The sequence below is a fragment of the Phyllobates terribilis genome, unplaced genomic scaffold, assembly GCF_046119375.1.
Source record: "Phyllobates terribilis strain yellow unplaced genomic scaffold, ASM4611937v1 Scaffold_108__1_contigs__length_5656254, whole genome shotgun sequence".
Taxonomy (NCBI): domain Eukaryota; kingdom Metazoa; phylum Chordata; class Amphibia; order Anura; family Dendrobatidae; genus Phyllobates; species Phyllobates terribilis.
This window is the reverse complement of record NW_027362868.1, coordinates 2,727,678-2,742,864: the sequence shown is the minus strand read 5'-3', so window position 1 is coordinate 2,742,864 and position 15,187 is coordinate 2,727,678. Positions and strand designations below refer to the sequence as shown.

The 15,187-nt window shown below is 44.4% G+C and overlaps 10 non-coding genes across 10 annotated transcripts; all 10 read right to left on the bottom strand.

The window, feature by feature from the left end:
* Positions 1-403: 403 nt before the first annotated feature.
* Positions 404-594, bottom strand: LOC141199793 (U2 spliceosomal RNA). Its single transcript, XR_012271536.1, has one exon. It is a non-coding gene; the product is annotated as a U2 spliceosomal RNA (small nuclear RNA).
* A 1,115-nt stretch (positions 595-1,709) lies between these two features.
* LOC141200783 (U2 spliceosomal RNA) lies at positions 1,710-1,900 on the bottom strand. Its single transcript, XR_012272493.1, has one exon. It is a non-coding gene; the product is annotated as a U2 spliceosomal RNA (small nuclear RNA).
* Positions 1,901-3,903: 2,003 nt separating this feature from the next.
* On the bottom strand, positions 3,904-4,094 carry LOC141199792 (U2 spliceosomal RNA). Its single transcript, XR_012271534.1, has one exon. It is a non-coding gene; the product is annotated as a U2 spliceosomal RNA (small nuclear RNA).
* Positions 4,095-5,216: 1,122 nt separating this feature from the next.
* Positions 5,217-5,407, bottom strand: LOC141199791 (U2 spliceosomal RNA). The gene has a single exon (XR_012271533.1). It is a non-coding gene; the product is annotated as a U2 spliceosomal RNA (small nuclear RNA).
* Positions 5,408-6,525: 1,118 nt separating this feature from the next.
* Positions 6,526-6,716, bottom strand: LOC141200538 (U2 spliceosomal RNA). The gene has a single exon (XR_012272256.1). It is a non-coding gene; the product is annotated as a U2 spliceosomal RNA (small nuclear RNA).
* A 2,004-nt stretch (positions 6,717-8,720) lies between these two features.
* Positions 8,721-8,911, bottom strand: LOC141199790 (U2 spliceosomal RNA). The gene has a single exon (XR_012271532.1). It is a non-coding gene; the product is annotated as a U2 spliceosomal RNA (small nuclear RNA).
* A 1,123-nt stretch (positions 8,912-10,034) lies between these two features.
* Positions 10,035-10,225, bottom strand: LOC141199789 (U2 spliceosomal RNA). The gene has a single exon (XR_012271531.1). It is a non-coding gene; the product is annotated as a U2 spliceosomal RNA (small nuclear RNA).
* A 1,118-nt stretch (positions 10,226-11,343) lies between these two features.
* LOC141200537 (U2 spliceosomal RNA) lies at positions 11,344-11,534 on the bottom strand. Its single transcript, XR_012272255.1, has one exon. It is a non-coding gene; the product is annotated as a U2 spliceosomal RNA (small nuclear RNA).
* Positions 11,535-12,654: 1,120 nt separating this feature from the next.
* On the bottom strand, positions 12,655-12,845 carry LOC141199788 (U2 spliceosomal RNA). The gene has a single exon (XR_012271530.1). It is a non-coding gene; the product is annotated as a U2 spliceosomal RNA (small nuclear RNA).
* A 1,118-nt stretch (positions 12,846-13,963) lies between these two features.
* On the bottom strand, positions 13,964-14,154 carry LOC141199787 (U2 spliceosomal RNA). Its single transcript, XR_012271529.1, has one exon. It is a non-coding gene; the product is annotated as a U2 spliceosomal RNA (small nuclear RNA).
* Between the last annotated feature and the right edge of the window lie 1,033 nt (positions 14,155-15,187).

Sequence of the window (15,187 nt, the reverse complement as noted above, 5' to 3'; positions counted from 1 at the left end):
AAGGCTGCTGTTGATAACAAGGGCATTTGCTAAATAGATGGTGTGTGTGCAACAATATACTGAAAGGTCAATTATATTGTGCAGCTTATCTCACCACCTGTAGTTATTTAGGTGAAAGCTCCAAAATGCTTGCCTAATATGTCTGTTTATCCAAAAGGAAGTATAGAGGGAGAGCTAGATAGATAGCATTGCATTACATTACATTACATGGCAATGCAATGCACAGTTGCTGAAGTTGAACCAAAATGAGCTTGTCATCTGGCTTCTGCAACTTTTAACATGAAAAATCCAATGAGGAGAAGAAAAGCAAAGCCAAAGAGTCCATCCCAAAATCCGACAAACAAGCAAAATGAACAAAAAGCATTGAATTCAATTCTTTCTGATTTTAGAAACTGCATTAAAGAAGGGGTGCACCGGTCCTGGAGATACTGCAATACCAGGTCAATGCGTGGAGTGGACAGAGCAAGCTCTTTTTCCATCTCCCTGTTCTAAAAATCCATTTAATATATGGTCCCCAGATAGGGGACGTATCAGATATTAAACTGATAAGAACAGATACTACACTTGATCTTAGCCAAAAGGCCGAGAAGCGATAACCAGAATTGGTTTCCGACTACGGTGCCACCCAAGGATTCTGAAAAGTCCATTTGTGGAGATGGCCACCTGGACTCCCGTTAAGAAGACATGCTGTCAACCTCTAGATCCCTCACATGCCTGCACTTTTCGGCTTGCTGCTGCTGCAATCCACGCGTTTTAGATCTGCATAACTCCACCTCTTTTAGCACAGTACCCTCAACCCCCGGCTGTTCCCACCCGCCTCAACACCGTTGGAAGGGAGGAGAACCAATTAAGGCGGGGGGGGGGGTGGAACGAGCAGCTGTCTACCCTTAGCAGGAGGGTTGCTGATTAATTACCTCTCCTGCTGCTGCTGGCTGTCCAGCAGCAGACTGAAGGTGGCTGCTGCTGTGCGCAGGTATATAAAGGCTCAGAGCCTATTATGACACGCGCAGCCAGCGTTCCATTGCCACATTCCGTCTACTGCAGGCGGGATACCTGGATGGCTGAATGTCACTGAGAAGCTCACAGAGACCGCCATAAGCAACAGTTTAAAAGAATGCCACAGACTAATCAACCAAACTTTTTGGGTTGGTTTCTCTTTTATAGTCTGCAGGCATTAAATGAAAGAAGTCAGTGTTCCAGCAGAGGGAGACAACGTTTCAGAAAAGGCATTGTAGCAAACCAAAAAAGAAATTTTAAGCGCAGCAGAGTAACCAGCTCACATACCTGTTAGCTCAGGTGAGTTTAAAAGGCTGCTGTTGATAACAAGGGCATTTGCTAAATAGATGGTGTGTGTGCAACAATATACTGAAAGGTCAATTATATTGTGCAGCTTATCTCACCACCTGTAGTTATTTAGGTGAAAGCTCCAAAATGCTTGCCTAATATGTCTGTTTATCCAAAAGGAAGTATAGAGGGAGAGCTAGATAGATAGCATTGCATTACATTACATTACATGGCAATGCAATGCACAGTTGCTGAAGTTGAACCAAAATGAGCTTGTCATCTGGCTTCTGCAACTTTTAACATGAAAAATCCAATGAGGAGAAGAAAAGCAAAGCCAAAGAGTCCATCCCAAAATCCGACAAACAAGCAAAATGAACAAAAAGCATTGAATTCAATTCTTTCTGATTTTAGAAACTGCATTAAAGAAGGGGTGCACCGGTCCTGGAGATACTGCAATACCAGGTCAATGCGTGGAGTGGACAGAGAAAGCTCTTTTTCCATCTCCCTGTTCTAAAAATCCATTTAATATATGGTCCCCAGATAGGGGACGAATCAGATATTAAACTGATAAGAACAGATACTACACTTGATCTTAGCCAAAAGGCCGAGAAGCGATAACCAGAATTGGTTTCCGACTACGGTGCCACCCAAGGATTCTGAAAAGTCCATTTGTGGAGATGGCCACCTGGACTCCCGTTAAGAAGACATGCTGTCAACCTCTAGATCCCTCACATGCCTGCACTTTTCGGCTTGCTGCTGCTGCAATCCACGCGTTTTAGATCTGCATAACTCCACCTCTTTTAGCACAGTACCCTCAACCCCCGGCTGTTCCCACCCGCCTCAACACCGTTGGAAGGGAGGAGAACCAATTAAGGCGGGGGGGGGTGGAACGAGCAGCTGTCTACCCTTAGCAGGAGGGTTGCTGATTAATTACCTCTCCTGCTGCTGCTGCTGCTGGCTGTCCAGCAGCAGACTGAAGGTGGCTGCTGCTGTGCGCAGGTATATAAAGGCTCAGAGCCTATTATGACACGCGCAGCCAGCGTTCCATTGCCACATTCCGTCTACTGCAGGCGGGATACCTGGATGGCTGAATGTCACTGAGAAGCTCACAGAGACCGCCATAAGCAACAGTTTAAAAGAATGCCACAGACTAATCAACCAAACTTTTTGGGTTGGTTTCTCTTTTATAGTCTGCAGGCATTAAATGAAAGAAGTCAGTGTTCCAGCAGAGGGAGACAACGTTTCAGAAAAGGCATTGTAGCAAACCAAAAAAGAAATTTTAAGCGCAGCAGAGTAACCAGCTCACATACCTGTTAGCTCAGGTGAGTTTAAAAGGCTGCTGTTGATAACAAGGGCATTTGCTAAATAGATGGTGTGTGTGCAACAATATACTGAAAGGTCAATTATATTGTGCAGCTTATCTCACCACCTGTAGTTATTTCATAGAATCATAGAATCATAGAATCATAGAATGGTAGAGTTGGAAGGGACCTCCTGGGTCATCTGGTCCAACCCCCTGCTCAAAGCAGGATTCACTAAATCATCTCAGACAGATGTCTGTCCAGCCTCTGTTTGAAGACGTCCATTGAAGGGGAACTCACCACCTCTCGTGGCAGCCTGTTCCACTCATTAATCACCCTAACTGTCAAAAAGTTTTTTCTAATATCTAATCTGTGTCTCCTCCCATTTAGTTTCATCCCATTGCTTCTAGTCTTTCCTTGTGCAAATGAGAATAAAGATGATCCTTCTACAATGTGACAGCCCTTGACATATTTGTAGACAGCTATTAAGTCTCCTCTCAGTCTTCTTTTTTGCAAGCTAAACATTCCCAAATCCTGCAACCGTTCCTCATAGGACATGGTTTGCAGACCAGTCACCATTCTGGTCGCTCTTCTCTGAACTTGCTCCAGTTTGTCTATGTCTTTTTTAAAATGTGGTGCCCAAAACTGTACACAGTATTCCAGATGAGGTCTGACCAAAGAGGAGTAAAGACCGATAATGACTTCACGTGATCTAGACTGTATGCTTCTGTTAATACATCCCAGAATTGTATTTGCCTTTTTTGCTGCTGCATCACACTGTTGACTCATGTTCAGTCTATGATCTATTAGTATACCTAAGTCTTTTTCACATGTACTGTTGCTTAGCTCTATTCCTCCCATTCTGTATATGCTTTTTTCATTTTTATTGCCCAGATGTAGTACTTTGCATTTTTCCCTGTTAAAAACCATTCTGTTGGTTGCTGCCCACTGCTCCAGTTTATTTAGGTCTTTTTGAATCCTCTCTCTCTCTTCTCTAGTATTAGCTATCCCTCCTAGCTAATTTAGGTGAAAGCTCCAAAATGCTTGCCTAATATGTCTGTTTATCCAAAAGGAAGTATAGAGGGAGAGCTAGATAGATAGCATTGCATTACATTACATTACATGGCAATGCAATGCACAGTTGCTGAAGTTGAACCAAAATGAGCTTGTCATCTGGCTTCTGCAACTTTTAACATGAAAAATCCAATGAGGAGAAGAAAAGCAAAGCCAAAGAGTCCATCCCAAAATCCGACAAACAAGCAAAATGAACAAAAAGCATTGAATTCAATTCTTTCTGATTTTAGAAACTGCATTAAAGAAGGGGTGCACCGGTCCTGGAGATACTGCAATACCAGGTCAATGCGTGGAGTGGACAGAGCAAGCTCTTTTTCCATCTCCCTGTTCTAAAAATCCATTTAATATATGGTCCCCAGATAGGGGACGTATCAGATATTAAACTGATAAGAACAGATACTACACTTGATCTTAGCCAAAAGGCCGAGAAGCGATAACCAGAATTGGTTTCCGACTACGGTGCCACCCAAGGATTCTGAAAAGTCCATTTGTGGAGATGGCCACCTGGACTCCCGTTAAGAAGACATGCTGTCAACCTCTAGATCCCTCACATGCCTGCACTTTTCGGCTTACTGCTGCTGCAATCCACGCGTTTTAGATCTGCATAACTCCACCTCTTTTAGCACAGTACCCTCAACCCCCGGCTGTTCCCACCAGCCTCAACACCGTTGGAAGGGAGGAGAACCAATTAAGGCGGGGGGGGGGGGTGGAACGAGCAGCTGTCTACCCTTAGCAGGAGGGTTGCTGATTAATTACCTCTCCTGCTGCTGCTGCTGCTGGCTGTCCAGCAGCAGACTGAAGGTGGCTGCTGCTGTGCGCAGGTATATAAAGGCTCAGAGCCTATTATGACACGCGCAGCCAGCGTTCCATTGCCACATTCCGTCTACTGCAGGCGGGATACCTGGATGGCTGAATGTCACTGAGAAGCTCACAGAGACCGCCATAAGCAACAGTTTAAAAGAATGCCACAGACTAATCAACCAAACTTTTTGGGTTGGTTTCTCTTTTATAGTCTGCAGGCATTAAATGAAAGAATTCAGTGTTCCAGCAGAGGGAGACAACGTTTCAGAAAAGGCATTGTAGCAAACCAAAAAAGAAATTTTAAGCGCAGCAGAGTAACCAGCTCACATACCTGTTAGCTCAGGTGAGTTTAAAAGGCTGCTGTTGATAACAAGGGCATTTGCTAAATAGATGGTGTGTGTGCAACAATATACTGAAAGGTCAATTATATTGTGCAGCTTATCTCACCACCTGTAGTTATTTAGGTGAAAGCTCCAAAATGCTTGCCTAATATGTCTGTTTATCCAAAAGGAAGTATAGAGGGAGAGCTAGATAGATAGCATTGCATTACATTACATTACATGGCAATGCAATGCACAGTTGCTGAAGTTGAACCAAAATGAGCTTGTCATCTGGCTTCTGCAACTTTTAACATGAAAAATCCAATGAGGAGAAGAAAAGCAAAGCCAAAGAGTCCATCCCAAAATCCGACAAACAAGCAAAATGAACAAAAAGCATTGAATTCAATTCTTTCTGATTTTAGAAACTGCATTAAAGAAGGGGTGCACCGGTCCTGGAGATACTGCAATACCAGGTCAATGCGTGGAGTGGACAGAGCAAGCTCTTTTTCCATCTCCCTGTTCTAAAAATCCATTTAATATATGGTCCCCAGATAGGGGACGTATCAGATATTAAACTGATAAGAACAGATACTACACTTGATCTTAGCCAAAAGGCCGAGAAGCGATAACCAGAATTGGTTTCCGACTACGGTGCCACCCAAGGATTCTGAAAAGTCCATTTGTGGAGATGGCCACCTGGACTCCCGTTAAGAAGACATGCTGTCAACCTCTAGATCCCTCACATGCCTGCACTTTTCGGCTTGCTGCTGCTGCAATCCACGCGTTTTAGATCTGCATAACTCCACCTCTTTTAGCACAGTACCCTCAACCCCCGGCTGTTCCCACCCGCCTCAACACCGTTGGAAGGGAGGAGAACCAATTAAGGCGGGGGGGGTGGAACGAGCAGCTGTCTACCCTTAGCAGGAGGGTTGCTGATTAATTACCTCTCCTGCTGCTGCTGCTGCTGGCTGTCCAGCAGCAGACTGAAGGTGGCTGCTGCTGTGCGCAGGTATATAAAGGCTCAGAGCCTATTATGACACGCGCAGCCAGCGTTCCATTGCCACATTCCGTCTACTGCAGGCGGGATACCTGGATGGCTGAATGTCACTGAGAAGCTCACAGAGACCGCCATAAGCAACAGTTTAAAAGAATGCCACAGACTAATCAACCAAACTTTTTGGGTTGGTTTCTCTTTTATAGTCTGCAGGCATTAAATGAAAGAAGTCAGTGTTCCAGCAGAGGGAGACAACGTTTCAGAAAAGGCATTGTAGCAAACAAAAAAAGAAATTTTAAGCGCAGCAGAGTAACCAGCTCACATACCTGTTAGCTCAGGTGAGTTTAAAAGGCTGCTGTTGATAACAAGGGCATTTGCTAAATAGATGGTGTGTGTGCAACAATATACTGAAAGGTCAATTATATTGTGCAGCTTATCTCACCACCTGTAGTTATTTAGGTGAAAGCTCCAAAATGCTTGCCTAATATGTCTGTTTATCCAAAAGGAAGTATAGAGGGAGAGCTAGATAGATAGCATTGCATTACATTACATTACATGGCAATGCAATGCACAGTTGCTGAAGTTGAACCAAAATGAGCTTGTCATCTGGCTTCTGCAACTTTTAACATGAAAAATCCAATGAGGAGAAGAAAAGCAAAGCCAAAGAGTCCATCCCAAAATCCGACAAACAAGCAAAATGAACAAAAAGCATTGAATTCAATTCTTTCTGATTTTAGAAACTGCATTAAAGAAGGGGTGCACCGGTCCTGGAGATACTGCAATACCAGGTCAATGCGTGGAGTGGACAGAGCAAGCTCTTTTTCCATCTCCCTGTTCTAAAAATCCATTTAATATATGGTCCCCAGATAGGGGACGTATCAGATATTAAACCGATAAGAACAGATACTACACTTGATCTTAGCCAAAAGGCCGAGAAGCGATAACCAGAATTGGTTTCCGACTACGGTGCCACCCAAGGATTCTGAAAAGTCCATTTGTGGAGATGGCCACCTGGACTCCCGTTAAGAAGACATGCTGTCAACCTCTAGATCCCTCACATGCCTGCACTTTTCGGCTTGCTGCTGCTGCAATCCACGCGTTTTAGATCTGCATAACTCCACCTCTTTTAGCACAGTACCCTCAACCCCCGGCTGTTCCCACCCGCCTCAACACCGTTGGAAGGGAGGAGAACCAATTAAGGCGGGGGGGGGGTGGAACGAGCAGCTGTCTACCCTTAGCAGGAGGGTTGCTGATTAATTACCTCTCCTGCTGCTGCTGCTGCTGGCTGTCCAGCAGCAGACTGAAGGTGGCTGCTGCTGTGCGCAGGTATATAAAGGCTCAGAGCCTATTATGACACGCGCAGCCAGCGTTCCATTGCCACATTCCGTCTACTGCAGGCGGGATACCTGGATGGCTGAATGTCACTGAGAAGCTCACAGAGACCGCCATAAGCAACAGTTTAAAAGAATGCCACAGACTAATCAACCAAACTTTTTGGGTTGGTTTCTCTTTTATAGTCTGCAGGCATTAAATGAAAGAAGTCAGTGTTCCAGCAGAGGGAGACAACGTTTCAGAAAAGGCATTGTAGCAAACCAAAAAAGAAATTTTAAGCGCAGCAGAGTAACCAGCTCACATACCTGTTAGCTCAGGTGAGTTTAAAAGGCTGCTGTTGATAACAAGGGCATTTGCTAAATAGATGGTGTGTGTGCAACAATATACTGAAAGGTCAATTATATTGTGCAGCTTATCTCACCACCTGTAGTTATTTCATAGAATCATAGAATCATAGAATCATAGAATGGTAGAGTTGGAAGGGACCTCCTGGGTCATCTGGTCCAACCCCCTGCTCAAAGCAGGATTCACTAAATCATCTCAGACAGATGTCTGTCCAGCCTCTGTTTGAAGACGTCCATTGAAGGGGAACTCACCACCTCTCGTGGCAGCCTGTTCCACTCATTAATCACCCTAACTGTCAAAAAGTTTTTTCTAATATCTAATCTGTGTCTCCTCCCATTTAGTTTCATCCCATTGCTTCTAGTCTTTCCTTGTGCAAATGAGAATAAAGATGATCCTTCTACAATGTGACAGCCCTTGACATATTTGTAGACAGCTATTAAGTCTCCTCTCAGTCTTCTTTTTTGCAAGCTAAACATTCCCAAATCCTGCAACCGTTCCTCATAGGACATGGTTTGCAGACCAGTCACCATTCTGGTCGCTCTTCTCTGAACTTGCTCCAGTTTGTCTATGTCTTTTTTAAAATGTGGTGCCCAAAACTGTACACAGTATTCCAGATGAGGTCTGACCAAAGAGGAGTAAAGACCGATAATGACTTCACGTGATCTAGACTGTATGCTTCTGTTAATACATCCCAGAATTGTATTTGCCTTTTTTGCTGCTGCATCACACTGTTGACTCATGTTCAGTCTATGATCTATTAGTATACCTAAGTCTTTTTCACATGTACTGTTGCTTAGCTCTATTCCTCCCATTCTGTATATGCTTTTTTCATTTTTATTGCCCAGATGTAGTACTTTGCATTTTTCCCTGTTAAAAACCATTCTGTTGGTTGCTGCCCACTGCTCCAGTTTATTTAGGTCTTTTTGAATCCTCTCTCTCTCTTCTCTAGTATTAGCTATCCCTCCTAGCTAATTTAGGTGAAAGCTCCAAAATGCTTGCCTAATATGTCTGTTTATCCAAAAGGAAGTATAGAGGGAGAGCTAGATAGATAGCATTGCATTACATTACATTACATGGCAATGCAATGCACAGTTGCTGAAGTTGAACCAAAATGAGCTTGTCATCTGGCTTCTGCAACTTTTAACATGAAAAATCCAATGAGGAGAAGAAAAGCAAAGCCAAAGAGTCCATCCCAAAATCCGACAAACAAGCAAAATGAACAAAAAGCATTGAATTCAATTCTTTCTGATTTTAGAAACTGCATTAAAGAAGGGGTGCACCGGTCCTGGAGATACTGCAATACCAGGTCAATGCGTGGAGTGGACAGAGCAAGCTCTTTTTCCATCTCCCTGTTCTAAAAATCCATTTAATATATGGTCCCCAGATAGGGGACGTATCAGATATTAAACTGATAAGAACAGATACTACACTTGATCTTAGCCAAAAGGCCGAGAAGCGATAACCAGAATTGGTTTCCGACTACGGTGCCACCCAAGGATTCTGAAAAGTCCATTTGTGGAGATGGCCACCTGGACTCCCGTTAAGAAGACATGCTGTCAACCTCTAGATCCCTCACATGCCTGCACTTTTCGGCTTGCTGCTGCTGCAATCCACGCGTTTTAGATCTGCATAACTCCACCTCTTTTAGCACAGTACCCTCAACCCCCGGCTGTTCCCACCAGCCTCAACACCGTTGGAAGGGAGGAGAACCAATTAAGGCGGGGGGGGGGGGGTGGAACGAGCAGCTGTCTACCCTTAGCAGGAGGGTTGCTGATTAATTACCTCTCCTGCTGCTGCTGCTGCTGGCTGTCCAGCAGCAGACTGAAGGTGGCTGCTGCTGTGCGCAGGTATATAAAGGCTCAGAGCCTATTATGACACGCGCAGCCAGCGTTCCATTGCCACATTCCGTCTACTGCAGGCGGGATACCTGGATGGCTGAATGTCACTGAGAAGCTCACAGAGACCGCCATAAGCAACAGTTTAAAAGAATGCCACAGACTAATCAACCAAACTTTTTGGGTTGGTTTCTCTTTTATAGTCTGCAGGCATTAAATGAAAGAATTCAGTGTTCCAGCAGAGGGAGACAACGTTTCAGAAAAGGCATTGTAGCAAACCAAAAAAGAAATTTTAAGCGCAGCAGAGTAACCAGCTCACATACCTGTTAGCTCAGGTGAGTTTAAAAGGCTGCTGTTGATAACAAGGGCATTTGCTAAATAGATGGTGTGTGTGCAACAATATACTGAAAGGTCAATTATATTGTGCAGCTTATCTCACCACCTGTAGTTATTTAGGTGAAAGCTCCAAAATGCTTGCCTAATATGTCTGTTTATCCAAAAGGAAGTATAGAGGGAGAGCTAGATAGATAGCATTGCATTACATTACATTACATGGCAATGCAATGCACAGTTGCTGAAGTTGAACCAAAATGAGCTTGTCATCTGGCTTCTGCAACTTTTAACATGAAAAATCCAATGAGGAGAAGAAAAGCAAAGCCAAAGAGTCCATCCCAAAATCCGACAAACAAGCAAAATGAACAAAAAGCATTGAATTCAATTCTTTCTGATTTTAGAAACTGCATTAAAGAAGGGGTGCACCGGTCCTGGAGATACTGCAATACCAGGTCAATGCGTGGAGTGGACAGAGCAAGCTCTTTTTCCATCTCCCTGTTCTAAAAATCCATTTAATATATGGTCCCCAGATAGGGGACGTATCAGATATTAAACTGATAAGAACAGATACTACACTTGATCTTAGCCAAAAGGCCGAGAAGCGATAACCAGAATTGGTTTCCGACTACGGTGCCACCCAAGGATTCTGAAAAGTCCATTTGTGGAGATGGCCACCTGGACTCCCGTTAAGAAGACATGCTGTCAACCTCTAGATCCCTCACATGCCTGCACTTTTCGGCTTGCTGCTGCTGCAATCCACGCGTTTTAGATCTGCATAACTCCACCTCTTTTAGCACAGTACCCTCAACCCCCGGCTGTTCCCACCCGCCTCAACACCGTTGGAAGGGAGGAGAACCAATTAAGGCGGGGGGGGTGGAACGAGCAGCTGTCTACCCTTAGCAGGAGGGTTGCTGATTAATTACCTCTCCTGCTGCTGCTGCTGCTGGCTGTCCAGCAGCAGACTGAAGGTGGCTGCTGCTGTGCGCAGGTATATAAAGGCTCAGAGCCTATTATGACACGCGCAGCCAGCGTTCCATTGCCACATTCCGTCTACTGCAGGCGGGATACCTGGATGGCTGAATGTCACTGAGAAGCTCACAGAGACCGCCATAAGCAACAGTTTAAAAGAATGCCACAGACTAATCAACCAAACTTTTTGGGTTGGTTTCTCTTTTATAGTCTGCAGGCATTAAATGAAAGAAGTCAGTGTTCCAGCAGAGGGAGACAACGTTTCAGAAAAGGCATTGTAGCAAACAAAAAAAGAAATTTTAAGCGCAGCAGAGTAACCAGCTCACATACCTGTTAGCTCAGGTGAGTTTAAAAGGCTGCTGTTGATAACAAGGGCATTTGCTAAATAGATGGTGTGTGTGCAACAATATACTGAAAGGTCAATTATATTGTGCAGCTTATCTCACCACCTGTAGTTATTTAGGTGAAAGCTCCAAAATGCTTGCCTAATATGTCTGTTTATCCAAAAGGAAGTATAGAGGGAGAGCTAGATAGATAGCATTGCATTACATTACATTACATGGCAATGCAATGCACAGTTGCTGAAGTTGAACCAAAATGAGCTTGTCATCTGGCTTCTGCAACTTTTAACATGAAAAATCCAATGAGGAGAAGAAAAGCAAAGCCAAAGAGTCCATCCCAAAATCCGACAAACAAGCAAAATGAACAAAAAGCATTGAATTCAATTCTTTCTGATTTTAGAAACTGCATTAAAGAAGGGGTGCACCGGTCCTGGAGATACTGCAATACCAGGTCAATGCGTGGAGTGGACAGAGCAAGCTCTTTTTCCATCTCCCTGTTCTAAAAATCCATTTAATATATGGTCCCCAGATAGGGGACGTATCAGATATTAAACCGATAAGAACAGATACTACACTTGATCTTAGCCAAAAGGCCGAGAAGCGATAACCAGAATTGGTTTCCGACTACGGTGCCACCCAAGGATTCTGAAAAGTCCATTTGTGGAGATGGCCACCTGGACTCCCGTTAAGAAGACATGCTGTCAACCTCTAGATCCCTCACATGCCTGCACTTTTCGGCTTGCTGCTGCTGCAATCCACGCGTTTTAGATCTGCATAACTCCACCTCTTTTAGCACAGTACCCTCAACCCCCGGCTGTTCCCACCCGCCTCAACACCGTTGGAAGGGAGGAGAACCAATTAAGGCGGGGGGGGGGTGGAACGAGCAGCTGTCTACCCTTAGCAGGAGGGTTGCTGATTAATTACCTCTCCTGCTGCTGCTGCTGCTGGCTGTCCAGCAGCAGACTGAAGGTGGCTGCTGCTGTGCGCAGGTATATAAAGGCTCAGAGCCTATTATGACACGCGCAGCCAGCGTTCCATTGCCACATTCCGTCTACTGCAGGCGGGATACCTGGATGGCTGAATGTCACTGAGAAGCTCACAGAGACCGCCATAAGCAACAGTTTAAAAGAATGCCACAGACTAATCAACCAAACTTTTTGGGTTGGTTTCTCTTTTATAGTCTGCAGGCATTAAATGAAAGAAGTCAGTGTTCCAGCAGAGGGAGACAACGTTTCAGAAAAGGCATTGTAGCAAACCAAAAAAGAAATTTTAAGCGCAGCAGAGTAACCAGCTCACATACCTGTTAGCTCAGGTGAGTTTAAAAGGCTGCTGTTGATAACAAGGGCATTTGCTAAATAGATGGTGTGTGTGCAACAATATACTGAAAGGTCAATTATATTGTGCAGCTTATCTCACCACCTGTAGTTATTTAGGTGAAAGCTCCAAAATGCTTGCCTAATATGTCTGTTTATCCAAAAGGAAGTATAGAGGGAGAGCTAGATAGATAGCATTGCATTACATTACATTACATGGCAATGCAATGCACAGTTGCTGAAGTTGAACCAAAATGAGCTTGTCATCTGGCTTCTGCAACTTTTAACATGAAAAATCCAATGAGGAGAAGAAAAGCAAAGCCAAAGAGTCCATCCCAAAATCCGACAAACAAGCAAAATGAACAAAAAGCATTGAATTCAATTCTTTCTGATTTTAGAAACTGCATTAAAGAAGGGGTGCACCGGTCCTGGAGATACTGCAATACCAGGTCAATGCGTGGAGTGGACAGAGCAAGCTCTTTTTCCATCTCCCTGTTCTAAAAATCCATTTAATATATGGTCCCCAGATAGGGGACGTATCAGATATTAAACTGATAAGAACAGATACTACACTTGATCTTAGCCAAAAGGCCGAGAAGCGATAACCAGAATTGGTTTCCGACTACGGTGCCACCCAAGGATTCTGAAAAGTCCATTTGTGGAGATGGCCACCTGGACTCCCGTTAAGAAGACATGCTGTCAACCTCTAGATCCCTCACATGCCTGCACTTTTCGGCTTGCTGCTGCTGCAATCCACGCGTTTTAGATCTGCATAACTCCACCTCTTTTAGCACAGTACCCTCAACCCCCGGCTGTTCCCACCCGCCTCAACACCGTTGGAAGGGAGGAGAACCAATTAAGGCGGGGGGGGTGGAACGAGCAGCTGTCTACCCTTAGCAGGAGGGTTGCTGATTAATTACCTCTCCTGCTGCTGCTGCTGCTGGCTGTCCAGCAGCAGACTGAAGGTGGCTGCTGCTGTGCGCAGGTATATAAAGGCTCAGAGCCTATTATGACACGCGCAGCCAGCGTTCCATTGCCACATTCCGTCTACTGCAGGCGGGATACCTGGATGGCTGAATGTCACTGAGAAGCTCACAGAGACCGCCATAAGCAACAGTTTAAAAGAATGCCACAGACTAATCAACCAAACTTTTTGGGTTGGTTTCTCTTTTATAGTCTGCAGGCATTAAATGAAAGAAGTCAGTGTTCCAGCAGAGGGAGACAACGTTTCAGAAAAGGCATTGTAGCAAACCAAAAAAGAAATTTTAAGCGCAGCAGAGTAACCAGCTCACATACCTGTTAGCTCAGGTGAGTTTAAAAGGCTGCTGTTGATAACAAGGGCATTTGCTAAATAGATGGTGTGTGTGCAACAATATACTGAAAGGTCAATTATATTGTGCAGCTTATCTCACCACCTGTAGTTATTTAGGTGAAAGCTCCAAAATGCTTGCCTAATATGTCTGTTTATCCAAAAGGAAGTATAGAGGGAGAGCTAGATAGATAGCATTGCATTACATTACATTACATGGCAATGCAATGCACAGTTGCTGAAGTTGAACCAAAATGAGCTTGTCATCTGGCTTCTGCAACTTTTAACATGAAAAATCCAATGAGGAGAAGAAAAGCAAAGCCAAAGAGTCCATCCCAAAATCCGACAAACAAGCAAAATGAACAAAAAGCATTGAATTCAATTCTTTCTGATTTTAGAAACTGCATTAAAGAAGGGGTGCACCGGTCCTGGAGATACTGCAATACCAGGTCAATGCGTGGAGTGGACAGAGCAAGCTCTTTTTCCATCTCCCTGTTCTAAAAATCCATTTAATATATGGTCCCCAGATAGGGGACGTATCAGATATTAAACTGATAAGAACAGATACTACACTTGATCTTAGCCAAAAGGCCGAGAAGCGATAACCAGAATTGGTTTCCGACTACGGTGCCACCCAAGGATTCTGAAAAGTCCATTTGTGGAGATGGCCACCTGGACTCCCGTTAAGAAGACATGCTGTCAACCTCTAGATCCCTCACATGCCTGCACTTTTCGGCTTGCTGCTGCTGCAATCCACGCGTTTTAGATCTGCATAACTCCACCTCTTTTAGCACAGTACCCTCAACCCCCGGCTGTTCCCACCCGCCTCAACACCGTTGGAAGGGAGGAGAACCAATTAAGGCGGGGGGGGGGGTGGAACGAGCAGCTGTCTACCCTTAGCAGGAGGGTTGCTGATTAATTACCTCTCCTGCTGCTGCTGCTGCTGGCTGTCCAGCAGCAGACTGAAGGTGGCTGCTGCTGTGCGCAGGTATATAAAGGCTCAGAGCCTATTATGACACGCGCAGCCAGCGTTCCATTGCCACATTCCGTCTACTGCAGGCGGGATACCTGGATGGCTGAATGTCACTGAGAAGCTCACAGAGACCGCCATAAGCAACAGTTTAAAAGAATGCCACAGACTAATCAACCAAACTTTTTGGGTTGGTTTCTCTTTTATAGTCTGCAGGCATTAAATGAAAGAAGTCAGTGTTCCAGCAGAGGGAGACAACGTTTCAGAAAAGGCATTGTAGCAAACCAAAAAAGAAATTTTAAGCGCAGCAGAGTAACCAGCTCACATACCTGTTAGCTCAGGTGAGTTTAAAAGGCTGCTGTTGATAACAAGGGCATTTGCTAAATAGATGGTGTGTGTGCAACAATATACTGAAAGGTCAATTATATTGTGCAGCTTATCTCACCACCTGTAGTTATTTAGGTGAAAGCTCCAAAATGCTTGCCTAATATGTCTGTTTATCCAAAAGGAAGTATAGAGGGAGAGCTAGATAGATAGCATTGCATTACATTACATTACATGGCAATGCAATGCACAGTTGCTGAAGTTGAACCAAAATGAGCTTGTCATCTGGCTTCTGCAACTTTTAACATGAAAAATCCAATGAGGAGAAGAAAAGCAAAGCCA